This window comes from Danio aesculapii, chromosome 18, assembly GCF_903798145.1.
Source record: "Danio aesculapii chromosome 18, fDanAes4.1, whole genome shotgun sequence".
NCBI classification, from domain to species: Eukaryota; Metazoa; Chordata; class Actinopteri; order Cypriniformes; family Danionidae; genus Danio; species Danio aesculapii.
In genome coordinates this window covers 40,849,317-40,862,943 of record NC_079452.1, presented here as the reverse complement: position 1 = coordinate 40,862,943, position 13,627 = coordinate 40,849,317, and positions in this window count along the sequence as shown.

Here is a 13,627-nt window from a genome sequence, read left to right as displayed (position 1 = left end):
TTCACTATTTCCACAATTTTTTTATGTTACAGCCTTATTCCAAAATGGATTAAATTCATTTATTTCTTAAAAATTCTACACACAATAGCCCAAAATGACAATGTGAAAAAAGATTTTTGGAAACTGTTGCAAATGTATTGAAATAAAAAAAAAACTGAAAAAACACATGTACATAAGTATTCACAGCCTTTGTCGTGAAGCTTTAAATTGAGCTCAGGTAGATCCTGTTTCCACTGATCTTCTTGAGATGTTTCAGCAGCTTTATTGGAGTTGACGTGGTAAATTCAGTTGATTGGACATGATTTGAAAAGGCATACACCTGTCTATGTAAGGTCCCAGGGTTTACAGTGCATGTCAAAGCACAAACCAAGCATGAAGACAAAGGAATTGTCTGTAGACCTCCGACACAGGATTGTCTCAAGGCACATAGCTGGGGAAGGTTACAGAAAAATTTCTGCTGCTCTAAAAATTCCAATGAGCACAGTGGCCTCCATCATCCGTAAGTGGAAGATGTTTGGAACCACCAGGACTCTTCCTAGAGCTGGCCGGCCATCTAAGCTGAGTGATCGGGGAGAAGGGCCTTAGTCAGGAAGGTGATCAATAACCCAATGGTCACTCTGTCTTAGCTCCAGTGTTCTTCTGTGAAGAGAGGAGAACCTTACAGAAGGACAAGCTTCTGTGCAGCAATCCACCAATCAGGCCAGACGGAAACCACTCCCGGCCTGGAATTTTCCAAAAGGCATCTGTTTAAACAGGTTATAAAAGAATGAAAAGGAAAAGAAAGACATAATAGCGTGATCTGTCGGACGTAGCACAGTGCTCATTCAGTAAAGGCACAGCTAAACAGAGCTGTTTTCAGTCTTGATTTGAATGTGCCTAATGTTGAAGCACATCTGATCATTTCTGGAAGCTGATTCCAACAGTAAAGGGGCGAAGTAGCTGAAAGCCGATTCACCCTGCTTTGACTGAACTCTTGGAATTTCTAGTTTATATGGTCCTAAAGATCTGAGTGATCTGATAGGTTTGTATTCAGTGAGCATATCTGTAATGTATTGAGGTCCTAGGCCATTTAGTGATTTATAGACAAGTAGTAATATAAAATCTATTCTGAATAACTGGAAGCCAATGTAAAGACCTGAGGACAGGTGTGATTTGCTCTGATTTCCTGGTTCTGGTCAGAATCCTGGCCGCAGCGTTCTGTATGAGTTGCAACTGTCTGACTGTCTTTTTGGGAAGGCCAGTGACGAGGCCGTTACAGTAATCCACCCTGCTGCTGATAAAAGCATGAACAAGTTTTTCAAGTCTTCACTGGAAACAAAGCATCTAATTCTTGCAATGTTTTTGAGATGATAGTATGCTGATTTACAAACTGCTTTAACATAACCATTGAAACTCAGTTCTGACTCCAGTCACACCAAGATTCTTGACCTTATTTTTTGTTGTTTGACCTTTAGAGCCAAGGTAACGTTAGTGCTATCTAACGTTAGTCTGATAGTACTGATAGACTAAAATTGAACTCTTCTGAGTGAATGCCAGGCGTTACATTTGGAGAAAAACCAGGCACCGCTCATCACCAGGCTAATACCATCACTAAAGTGAAGCATTGTGGTGACAGCATCATGCTGTGGGGATGTTTTTCAGCAGCAGGAACTGGAAGACTAGTCAGGATAGAGGGAAAGATGATTGCAGCAATGTACAGATACATCCTGAATGAAAACCTACTTCAGAGTGCTCTTGACCTCAGACTGGGCCACGGTTCATCTTCCAGCAGGACAATGACCCAAAGCACACCGCCAAAATATCAATGGAGTGGCTTCACAACAACTCAGTGAATGTCCTTGAGTGGCCCAGCCAGAGCCCAGATCTAAATCCTATTGAACATCTCTGGAGAGATCTGAAAATGGCTGTACTGAGAGGTACTGCGAAGAGGAATGGGCAAAAATTCCCAAAGACAGGTGTGATAAGCTTGTGGCATCATGTTCAAAAAGACTTGAGGCTGTATTTGCTGCCAAAGGTGCATCAACAAAGTATTGAGCGAAGGCTGTGAATACTTATGTACGTGTGATTTTTCAGACTTTTTATTTTTAATAAATTTGCAGCAGTTTCAAAAACTTTTTCACATTGTCATTATGGGGTATTGTGTGTAGAATTTTGAGGAAATGAATGAATTTAATTCATTTTGGAATAAGGCTGTAACATAAAAATGTGGAAAAAGTGAAGCGCTATGAATACTTTCTGGATGCACTGTATGTCTTATGTCAGTACTCGCTGAGATTCCAGTGTGTTTGTTTACTACCAAACTATCATAAAAGCACACATCTGGTCCCCTAGAGAAACGTCAGACTATAGCGATCAATGATTGCTCCTGTACTTGTAGGAGGGGCTTCATTCGCCGTATTGACCGTTACACTTTTCCCTATTCAAAACTATACGAGTGACATGTCTCGTGTATTCTATAGTCTTTGGATCCGTTCTGTGGCGGTTTAACTGGCAGTGTTTAAAGGGATTTAGCACTCTCCACCAAGCACTTTATTCCTCCATGACTCCTGTCTTTAATGTATGATAACAGACTTTAGTGTTCAAGTAGGCCTCCCCCTTCTATTGTTTTGTAAAGTATCTCAGTGTAAGTTGACTGTGAAATTGCATTTTTACTCTCAAAGGAGGATACCGTCTTCTCTTCTCCCTCAGCGAGGTGCCCTAGAAACTAATGAAGTGGGAAATAAAGTTAAGATAAATTGATGATAAATTTATGATATTCACTTAAAGCGAGCGTGAGGTGGAAACGGAACAAAGCGGACAGTGTTTAAAGGGTGCCCTTGAGAAACTCCTCCCCACAGTGAGAGTAAAAGCAAATGTGTAGTCGCAGGCTCAAGGCTGGACAGACGTACTTCACAATGTCGAGCGCTTTACTATGAAGCAAGTACATGAGGTTTCCATGGCAACTGCTGGCCAACTTAGTACGACACAGCTAGTTCAAACGCAGTTCATTTGTCCTCTTTAGATTAGTGTTGCCTTGGGTTGTTTTGGAGAATATAGGTCTGTTTTGCATAGTTTTTGGCAGTGTTGAACAGGAAACAAGATCTGTGCTTTATCGAATTCATTATTTCAGGACTCTTGTGTTTTCACTCCACGTATGTAGCATAAGTCACTGATTCAAATCATGCAGTCAGAAAAGTTGTACAGTTATCGTGGAAAACATGCTAACATTAGTCTGATAGCACTGAAAGTCTACATCCAACACTGCAAATAGCATCACGTAGCATTTACCAGAGTGTAAAGAGAAAAGCTTAAAGTACCGATAAGAAATTACAATACCAAATTAGAAAAGTAAAGTTTGTAGACAAACTTTATGGTGGCTTGAGAAAGTCTCGTCTGAAAGTTTGAAGCAGTTTTGGAGTTTGAATAATTGTAGTTTTGAAGAAGTTTGAAACAGTTGGCACAGATAAATAAGTACATATATTAGCATGTTTCTAGTATGGATTGGCATGTTTCTTGCTAGGCGGTGGATATTGTGTTGTTCTGAGTGGTTGCTAAGGTGTTGCTAGGTGGTTGCTTGGGTGTTCTGAGTAGTTGCTAACATGTTGCTAGGGTGTTTTGACTGGTTGCTGAGGCACTGCTAGGCAGTTGCTAAGAGTGGTTGCTGAGGCGTTGCTATGCAGTTGCTTGGGTGTTCCAGGTCATTGTTAAAGTGTTGCTAGGTGGTTGGTAAGGCGTTGCTACTAGGTTGTTAAGGTGTTATGGGTGGTTGTTAGGCTTTGCTAGGGTGTTTTATGTGGTTGCTAAGATGTTGTTGCTGGACAGTTGCTAGTGTATATGTAATCACATATTTTGACAGGCAGATAGGAGAGCCTATCATAATGTTCAGTCCGAACATTTTGATTGGATGAACTTTTCTTGGTCCTACATCTTTTGCATAATATTAAAATACAATACATTTGGGGGTGGCACAGTGGCTAGCACTGTCACCTCACAGCAAGAAGGTCGCTGGTTCGAGTCCTAGCTGGCTCAGTTGGCATTTCTCTGTGGAGTTTGCATGTTGTCCTCCTGTTCGTGTGGGTTTCCTCTGGGTGCTCCAGTTTCCCCCACAATTCCAAAGACATGCTCTTTAGGTGAATTGGGTAAGCTAAACTGTCCGCAGTGTATGTGTGTGAATAAGAGTTTATGGGTGTTTAACAGTGATGGGTTGCAGCTGGAAGGGCATCTGCTGCATTGGTAGTTCATTCCGCTGTAGCAACCCCTGATTAATAAAGGGAATAAGCCAAAAAGAAAATGAATGAATGAATGAACGATCCAGGTTCCTGCTGTTATCGTGGAAAAATGCTAACATCAGCCTGGTAGCACTGAAAGTCTCCATCCCACACTGCAATTAGCATACATGTAGCGTAATAATCAGCTAAGTAAAATCCTTAAAATCAACTATTTCTGTACTTTGACTTCTGATATTTTAGTGCACTAGTACTTTCTAAGGGTATCAATACTTTAATTAAAGTGCTTGATTTGTGTACACCATCCATCACTAACAGAGAATTCAATATGAAGCTAAAAGCCTTCATTTTTTTATCATCCCACAAAAACATAATAGTTCAGGAAATGAAGTGTAAAGGGTCTTGATGTTTTTACTCATTCATGAAGAGACTTTTCTATACAGGTAAAATGAAGCATTGTTGTGTGCCAGAAAATTGAAGCAAACAAGAATTCTGTTGGAAATGATGATCTAATAAATGTGTTTACAGTGCCAGTAGTGCTACTTGAAAAAGATGCATTTGAGGAGTTATGCGCAGACTCTGAGGAGGACTAAAGGTGTTGCTCATCAAAGACACATTTGTATTCAGGCTTTTCAAATAAGCCTCAGGTACTTGTTGGTATTCAAATCATGCTACTTTGTAATGTTCACACACTCACAGAGATGAAGAATAGCATTTTTAAAAGCAGTTATTAGAAAATGTGACCATCATGAATATTCTATTCAAACAGATACAAAATTGCCAGTTCAAACTAGAAACAATAATAATTGATGAATCAATACTGCTGAACAAAAGATGACACGCAAGGCCGGATAACATAAGGGCTAGGTGGGGCTGAAGCCCCAGGGTCCACAGAAGAAGGGCGCCCTTGATTGGCTGAAGAATTAATTTGCGCTATGATGCAGGAAACATAACTTTGCGTTATGCTTTTTCTCATCGATAATAGCCTCTTTTACACATACAAACCTATGCGGAAAATTACCAGCAGCTTTCCGGAAAAGGTCTGTATGTGTGAACAGGCCCTTTTTGGAAGTTTCGAAGTTTTTCACAATACTTATCCATCCACAGAGTTTTTGATGTAGTCGAATGTTTACAAATACAAGCGCAGCCATTTAGAGGTCATTTTTGGTTGATGATGTCAGAATTTACGGGTATTTTTCGAATGGATGTGAGAATGGTCTTTTCCGGAAAAATTCCGTAACGTCCTCGCCTGTGTGAACAGTGCTTTTTTAAATTTACCGGTATTACTGTGTGAAAGGGGCTAATGTGAAGTATTCCTTTCAGTTTGCTGCTGTTCATAAACAGTGGTGTTGGTGCTAAACTGGTGCTCGTACTGGCTGTAGCCCAATCAGAATTTTGAATAGCCCTGTTTTAGTCACCCATAAGGGTGATCAGATGTCCGAATTTTCCCAGGACAGTCCCTTATTTCGGCACTACCACGAGAACCCTTCAGTCAAAAGTCACACACTGGATGTGCCACTCAGCCCCGGTGAGTGGGTACAATGAGGCATAATCAAGGCATGATCAAGGCATGACTATATTTTATTTTGGTAAAATAAGCATAATCTAGAGGTCTTTGCTTTTCATATAAGTCACTTCTGATACCAAATGATCAAGTTATTATTTGTTGTTCCTAAAACTTGGATAGGCGACAAGACTTTTGTCAGTGTAATACACATATAAAGAGAAATCTGTAATTTAGACTACAGCATTTTTCCAATAATACTCATTCAAGTCAAAATGTTGGGTCATCCACAATAGACAAGCACAAAAATACAGTGAAAAGTCCTAATGAAAGTCCTGTTATGCTCTTGACTCAATATTCCACTAACCTAAACTGTTATATAATGAAAGTTACATGATATTAAAGCATACTATATATATATATATATATCTTCAAAAGGCATTAGTAATCTAACCAGAATAGCAACATTCGATCTAAACATGAGAAGACCTCAAAGAGCATAACACAGTGGCCTGGAAGATTCAGCACAACAAGTTAATCAACACAACCGCAGCTGCTGGCCAACTGCACATTAACATTTTAGTGCCCATTTGTTAATATGCAATTACAGGCAGGATGGATTAGGAGGCACTTTACATCCTTTTTAATAGCAGTGAGCTTGTCATTACTGTTAAGTAAAGCACATGCCGAACAATGTCCCATTGCAAAATTTCCAACAGCACATTAATCAGTTTGCTTCCTTATTGCCATCCTTATGGATTCCAAATGCAGAAAATATGTGGATTTTCATTTTTACATATTGATGTGCTACCTGAGGTCTTCTCACAAACCATTTTTTAATTGAGACACAGCAGCTTGTATTGTAAGCACACGAAGGGCTCATAAAAATGCATGTGAAATGGTGGATATGAGAATGGGCTGAAATGAGCAAATATGCACTTTAATACCTCGCTGAATTCACACAATAAGTCATTGAGGCGGAGGATTTCACTGAAAAGGTTACAGCTTAGTCCAAAAAAAAAGAAGACGAAAAAAACGGGGGCATAGAGAAGGGGGAAAAGTGATTTTACTGTCTTTTGATAAGACTATGGAATCGCTCAGGTGTATAAAGGAAATGAAAGGATGGGTGAAAGTGGCTTTTTGTTCATTTAAACATCTAGGAAAAATGTCTGAAAATGTACAATGTGACATGTGAAATTTTCTAGCGCCACGTGACTCGGTTTCAAATGTATTGCAATAACTCAGGTTTGCATGCGCCTCAACGCAATATACCTGAAAAGATAACTCAAGTAATGTGAAAGAACAGTAACCAGGGTCTTTAAAATAGGAATTTAAATGGGTTGATCATACTTTATAATGACCAATATTCAGTGGTGGACAAAGTACACAAATAGCAGATGATAAAGTCTTATTTTAATACAGGCAAAGTAAAACACTATGTTATTTGTAATGTGTTTAAGTATTAAAAGTAAAAATTGATATAAAAAAAAAAACTTTATATGTGGATATGTTCACATACAATCATTTCATACAGTGGACTTAAGCAGCTCAAACTTTTACATTAGATTTATTTCACAAATTAAAAGTTTAAGAAGATCTGCTGTTTTTTAATAATTCAATACTATCTGCTGCTTTTGACTCATTTAGAATCACTTTGTACTTTTACTGGATTGTTTACTCCAACCAGATCATCTGAATCAGTCAATCACTAATTGTACATTAATTTTGATCAAGAGTGTAAAATAACCGCCACCCCTCATAACCTCATTCACTAATCTCTACTTTAGTCCACTAATATAGTCCACTTAAGGGAGTGAATGAAACGAGTGAGTGAATTTGAGAACTAAGTGCACTGGAAGGGATGCCATTTTGTTTGTGCTTTGCTGGTTAATAATCCCTCAGATGGATAAGATTTTCAACTTTTTGATCAGACCCTGTTAGGTATTTTACACAGTGAGAAGTCTATTAATAATGAAACAGAATTTATTTTAATAAAAAAAAAATCAATATTGGTTTTTTAGACATTCAAACACAACAACACATACAAATTTGGTCCAACCAGCATTCCCACAACAGCTGTCAATAAGACATGCAATATACAAACAATACATACAGAAGTATGGTGATAATAGATCAATACAATAAAAAATAATAACAATAAAGGAACAAATAATATTAAAATAAAATAAACACAAATAATAAATAAATAAAAATAAAAACTAAACACTGACCTTCCATTTTAATCTAAATTAGTCTAGTCCTCTTCCAATTAACTATTTCTTGCAGAATTCATGTTTTAAATATAATCCATGAAAGGTTGCCAGATTTTATCAAATTTGTCTTCTTTTATATTTATGGAGAATCTGATTTTCTTTAGTTCCAAATGTTTCATTAAATCCCTCATTAGATGTATATATGTAGGTGCAGCTTTCTGTTTCCAGGTTGGTAATATTAACCTTCGTGTTAGTAGACAGACAAATGGAACTATATTTTGTTCTGTACTGTTTTTAGTTATCTCAAAATCAGCAATGCCTAGAACTGCGATACGGGGATCTGGATCTATTGGCTTTTGACCTGTTTTTGAGAATGTAAGAAAAATATATTTCCAGTAAGATGATAATTTTGGCCAGCTATGAAACAGAAATTTAATATTAAATTAATAATGGCCGAAATTTAGATTTTTGTCATGTACACAAACATTAATTTAACAATAATAAAATATTTAGAACACCAATAGGATTCAGCTTTGGATAGCTTGTGGTCAGACGAGGGACTAAATTTGGTGTGAAAACTCTTACAGTGCATTATTGGTTTCCTAGCAATTGAATGTACATTGATTATAGAGCTGAAATCGGGCCTTAAAGTTAGGGGTGTTATGCAAAGATGTGGAGAGGTGAGGACTTTGGTGAGAGGTGCTTTTTAAAAATCCTTTTCTATTGACAGTTAGTGTTCTGCATGCTATTTATGAGCCTTGGCTCACGTTTTACCTGCTATGCCTTGTGCTTTTGATGGAGCACCTTCAGTTGGAAAACAGATTTACGTAGAAAAAGCACCTGATGTCATACACTCCAGCACCAAGACCGCTGATAAGGTAGTTACCCAGCAACATAAAAAGCACAGTGCACGGCTAACTTTAACAAAAAGGCAGTGCGGTACACCTTCTCAGTTGTGTCTTGCCATCACTTGACCTTGTCGTTCCTGTGTCTCCTGTATTCTCGATGTCCTTCCAAGTGAGTGTTTGTAAATAAATCTACGTGTTTTGATAAATCCTGCAATCCTATTGCCTTCCTGTGTGAGTCAAGGCATTACATCTGGATCGTTTGAATCACTGAGTTATTATAATTGTCGGCTTGCTATAACCAGATCTCTAAATGTTAACTGTAGTGGTGTTAAAAGTACATTATCTTATTTAGTTTTGGAATATAGTGAATTAAAATTATAAGTAAAAACATAAATCAATACTCCAATGAAGCACAGATACTTAAAAGTGCTAATGTACAGTACAATATGTCCTCTTTACTTGCTTAGTTCACAAATGGGTCTGCAGGTGAACCATTCAAGAAATCATTCTTGTATTTTACCACATTAAAAATCTATTTCTTTCATTCTCTCGAAGAGCTGTGTAATTAATAACACCTGCTTTATTTCTCTCTGCAAGCCCAAACCACGACAAAAGCTTCAATTTTTAAAAATCGCTCCCATTTTATCCATCTCATGATGACTACAGACAGATGTATGAGAGGAATATAAGCAGGAAAAAAGATGAAGAACTCTTACGCTTCGTTGTGTGTCCTGAGCGAAGAAGCTAATGAACTTAATCCGTCTTAAAGGATACCATTACTACCAGTCAACTGACCATAAAATTGCACTTACCGAGAGAATAAGCGGAGAGAAATGACACCGGAAATATCGCGCATGCAGGTCTTTTGTGATTGGTTGAATGCGGAGGCGAATCAGCCATGTTGTAGGTGATGGTGGATGTTATAATTTGAAGCTAAATGAGGCTGGATTGTCCTCCATCAATGGCAGCTGCTTCCCCAGTGCAGGTCAGGTGTCATTTCTCTCTCATTCTCATCTGCATAGGCTAATGGAGGCAAATGGGCTGGTAATTTATTCATTCCTAAGGCTGATTAAGGTTAGACTGTGCCAAAGCGCTTACTTGGTGGAAACTGTCATTGGACTGTAAGATTTCAGTCTTTGTGAATGTGAACTGTTCAGGGTTTATGATGGCAGCATGAGTTTACTATTCTTATACTTAAAGATATAGTATTAGCGGTTTGCATAATTCATCATGCATAGTTCAATGATGGTTTTTTTTTTTTCGTAAATGGGTCAATGACAAGTATTAGTCATTTAAAAATCTAGGCCACATTTGACAGAAATGTGTGTGTGTATATATGGAATGTAACAAGTAAAAAGTTTTTATTTGTTTATTTTCTAAATGTCAAGTACAGTTGCAATAAGAATTTTTAAACCCATTTTGAATTTTTTTATTTTATTTTCTAAATATTTCTAAATAATTGCTGATGTTTAACAGAGCAGGGAAATTTTCACAGTATGTCTGATAATATTTTTTCTTCTGCAGAAAGTCTTATTTGTTTTATTTCGGCTACAATAAAAACAGTTAGTAATTTTTTAAAAACCATTTTAAGATCAAAATTATAAGCCCCTTAGCTATATTTTTCTTCGATAGTTTACAAAACTAACCATCGTTATGCAATAACTTGCCTAGTAACCCTAACCTGCCTAGTTAACCTAGTTAAGTCTTTAAATGTCACTTTAAGCTGTATAGAAGTGTCTTTAAAAAATCCAGTAAAATAGTATTTACTGTCATAATGGTAAAGATAAAATAAATCAGTTATTAGAGATAAGTTATTAGAACTATTATCTTTAGAAATGTGTTGAAAAAATCCTCTCTCATTAAATCCTCTCGTTAAACAGAAATTGGTAAAAAAATAAATAAATAAATAAACAGGGTGCTAATAACTGTGACTTCAACTGGATATATAAAAAAAAAATCATAGTATCTTTTATAGCAACTGACTGACGGTCCTCATTGTCAAGCAGATCTACTGTGCAAATCACAGTAGTGCATAGTGCAAAAAAAAAAAAAAGACATAAATAAATTGATTTATTCATATATTCATTTTCTACCGCTTTTTCAGGGGCCGGGTCGCAAGGGCTGCAGTCGTAGGAGAAAACCCCAGACTTCCCTCTCCCCAGACACGTGCTCCAGCTCCTCCGGGGGGATCCAGAGGCGTTCCCTGGCCAGCTGAGAGACATAGTCCCTTCAGCAGGACATGTCTGGAACACCTCCCTAGGTAGGCGTCCAGAAAGCATCCGAAACAGATGCCCGAGCTACCTCAGCTGACTTCTCTCGATGTGGAGGAGCAGTGGCTCTACTCCGAGCTCCTCTCCAGTGTCAGAGCTCCTCACCCCATCCATACGAGAGAAGAAAACTCATTTTGGCCGCTTGTATTCGAGATCTTGTCCTTTCGGTCATGACCCAAAGCTCATGACCATAGGTGAGAGTAGAAACGTAGATTGACCGGTAAATCTAGAGCTTTGCCTTTCGGCTCAGCTCCTTCTTTACCACAACGAACCGGTACATCGACCGCATTACTGCTGCCGCTGCACCAATCCGCCTGTCAATCTCACGTTCCATCCTTCCCTCACTCATGAACAAAACCCTGAGATACTTAAACTCCTCCACCTGGGGTAAAGACTTAACTCCAACCTGGAGATGGCAAACCAACTTTTTCCGGTGGAGCACCATGCCTCGGACTTGGAGGTGCTGATTCTCATCCCAGCCATGTCGCACTCGGCAGCAAACCGCCCCAGTGCATTCTGAAGGCCCATGTTCGATAAATCCAACAGAACAACATCGTCTGCGAATAACAGAGATGAGATCTTGTGGTCCCCAAACCAGACCCCCTCCAGCCCAAGGCTGCGCCTTGAAATTCTGTCCATAAAAATTATGAACAGAATTGGTGATAAGGGGCAGCCCTGCTGGAGTCCAACATGCACTGGAAACAAGTCTGACTTATTGCCGGCAATGCAAACCAGACTCCTACTCTGTTCACACAGGGATGAGATGGCCCTTAACAGAGCGCCTCTGACCCCATACTCCCCGAGCACCCTCCACAGAATGCCACAAGGGACACGATTGAATGCCTTCGCAAGTCCACACAACACATGTGGACTGATTGGGCATACTCCCATGAACCCTCAAGCACCCAGTTGAGGGTATAGAGCTGGTCCAGTGTACCACGGCCCGGACGAAAACCGCATTGTTCCTCCTGGATCCTAGGTTTAACCATCGGCCGGATCCTTCTCTCCAGTACCCTGGCATAGACTTTCCCCAGGAGGCTGAGGAGTGTAATTTCCCTATAGTTGGAGCACACCCTCCAGTCCCCTTTTTTAAAAATGGGAACCACCACCCCAGTTGCCCAGTCCAGAGGTACTGTCCCCGACCTCCATGCGATTGTTGTAGAGACGTGTCAGCCAAGACAGCCCCACAACATCCAGTGACCTAAGATACACAGGCTGAATCTCATCCACCCCCGTTGCTTTGCCACTGAGTACACCCCTGCATCCTCAGTCTCTGCTTCCTCAATGAAAGATATGTCAGTGGGGTAAAAATAAATAGATTTATTATTATTATTTATTTTTAAACTTTACATTTTGCTAAATTATTAAGCAGCAAAAAAATGTTTTCAGTGATTATGATGATAATAAATGCACTAAATTAGCAAACTAAAATGATTTTGACAACCCTGGATGGGAGACCACTTGAGAAAACTACGTTGCTGTTGGAAGTGGTGCTAGTGAAGCCAGCAGGGGGCGCTCAACCTGTGGTCTGTGTGAGTCCTAATGCCCCAGTAGAAGGAGACACTATACTGTCAGTGAGCGCTATGTTTCGGATGAGACGTTAAACCGAGGTTCTGACTCTCTGAGGTCATTAAAATCTCATGGCACTTCTCATAACCACACAAGCGGTGTAAGCCTGGTGTCCTGGCCAAATTTGCTCCATCGGCCCCCTTTCCCATTATGGCCTCCCAATCATCCCCATCCACTGAATTGGCTCTATCACTGTCTCTCCACTCCACCTATAGCAGGTGTTTAGTTAGCGCACTGGTGCTGTGGCTGCCATTGCATCATCCAAGTGGATGCTGCACACTGGTGGCGATATAGAGAGCCCTCGTAATGGCGAAGTGCTTTGGGTGTGCGGCCATACACAATAAATGCGCTATATAAATACACACATTATATTATATTACATATGATACTGAAGGCTGGCGTAAATACTTCTGAAAACTCAGCTTTGACATTACATGATCATTTAAATTTTTAAATACTAATGAGTATTTTAACATTTAATTTATCATTAACATAACATTTTATTTTATTTTTTATTTAATTTTTTTTATTAAATTTAATTAAATAAAATGTTATTTAATAAAATTTTATTTAATATTATTTTATTTTTATTTTTATTTTATTTTGTTTCTTAGGATTAAATAAGCCACGGTGAGCGCGATACAATTCTTTTAAATAAATTTAAAAAATACTTATTATTTGATCTAAAATGAATAATTGGTAATAATTCATAAGTATAAACAATAGCAACAACATACAGTAAATGACTCACTCCAGATTATTGACTTACATATATATATATATATATATATATATATACTGTGTTAGTTTGAATGTGGGCAGTGGAATGCCTCATTAGTTTGAGCATTACTGTGGGGCAGGTGAGAGTTGAGTGTGTTTTTCTCAGAGTGTTTGCTGGGCTGCTGAATAAGTAAATGTGCTTCAGCCTTGATCTCAGTGTCATCCACTCATGCTCTGAGAGAAATACAGGCCTGTGTGTGGAAAACGTTGGACTAAAGCCCGTGGCAGTTGTGAACCT